We start from the raw sequence: 1,567 nt of genomic DNA, 5'->3' as shown, positions 1-1,567 counted from the left end.
TGCTCCTCCTGCCCCGCCTGTCTTTCTGTGCCTCCCGCGTCATTAAGCACTTTTTTTGTGATACCCAGCCTGTGCTGAAGCTATCCTGTTCTGACACTTCCTCCAGCCAGATTGTTGTCATGACCGAGACACTGGCAGTCATTGTGACCCCCTTCTTGTGCATTCTCTTTTCCTACCTGCAAATCATCATCACTGTACTCAGAATCCCCTCTACAGCTGGGAAGCGCCGCCTGCCTGGGGGTGTGGGTGCTCGTGTGTCGGGGTGTCTGTGTGGTCCCCAGGGTCCATGCTCTGGGTCACCCAAAGCGCAGCGCCCCCAGGGGTTCGCCCGCGGAGCCTGCGCGCACCCGGGCTCCCTGCGCCTCAGACCTTCACACTATGAATGAGGTCTGGCTCCTGGGGTGCCTCTGTGGACCTTTAGCAGGTCCGGGTCTCTCCGGCCTCCGCCCCCTACCTCCACCCTGGCCCTCCCATACCTCAGAGGCTGGCCGTGAAGCCCGGTCCATGCTGTCACCAGCAAAGCGGGGAAAATAATAAAGCGGAGAACCGTTAACTCCTTCCCCACCGGCCTTGGCCTCTGTGCCGACCCTGCAACTGTCACCCCCCCCCCCCGGACCCGGACCCCCAAAACAAGCTTTAGAACTCCAAGGTTCCCAGGCTGAGTGTCCCTGGTACCAAGGCCTCTGTCCTTACCGTGGGAGGAGGAGCGGAGAAGGTTGGGATTGGCAGAGCAACCCCAAGGGAGGGCCTTCCCTACCCTACTTCCACCTGGGCCTCAGCCCCAGCCCCTCCCCATGATTGCCCAAGGTCAGGCTGGATCAGGCACCCGCTCCGGGCCCACCATTGGCTCACCAGGCGGGGAAACTGAGGCCGGGGAATGACTCAAGGTCATTTAGGAGACTGCTCGACACTGTCCCTGACCTCACCCCTCTTTGTCCATCTAGGAGGCCAGGGGCATCCTTCCCCAAAGAGGCCGGGTGGCAGGGCTGGCTCGGCCGACAGGCGGCGAGGAGGGCCGGCTCCAGTGGCGGGCTGGGGTCAGGAGCTGTTCCCGCCCTTCTCCTTTGGGGTGGGGAAGGAGAAAGAGCTGGGTTCCCACGGGAACTCAGAGCCCCCACCCTCCCAGCCTTTCACACTTCCAAGCACACCACACAACCCCAGGTGACATCACAGGCCCAGGAGGAAACCACTCACGGAGGTGCAACCGGCCCGGCTGTGCTCAGGCAGGCCCTCCGGAGGTGGGGGTGACAGGCATGCCAGGGGCTCCTGTGCTGCCAGAGACCTGCTCCCCACAAGAGGCCTGAAGCCCCCTGGCCGGGGACCACGGGCAGGCAGCATGGAGGTGCCCCCACCCCCATATGGGGTGCTTCCCCTAAGATCGTCTACCTCAGCCCTTCTGGCCCGAGAGAGTGCTGGCCTCTCTCTGCCTTCAGCAGCTCCTCCTGCCCTTTGGGCATCACAGCCCTGGACCAGGATCTCCTTCTGGGACCGGGCAGCCCGGACCACCCTCCCCCCCAGCCACTCCCAGGGCCGGCACCCTCCTCCCGCCGGCAGCCTCTCCAAAACA

This window comes from Myotis davidii, unplaced genomic scaffold, assembly GCF_000327345.1.
Source record: "Myotis davidii unplaced genomic scaffold, ASM32734v1 scaffold453, whole genome shotgun sequence".
NCBI lineage: Eukaryota > Metazoa > Chordata > Mammalia > Chiroptera > Vespertilionidae > Myotis > Myotis davidii.
Note: the sequence above shows the minus strand (reverse complement) of the source record.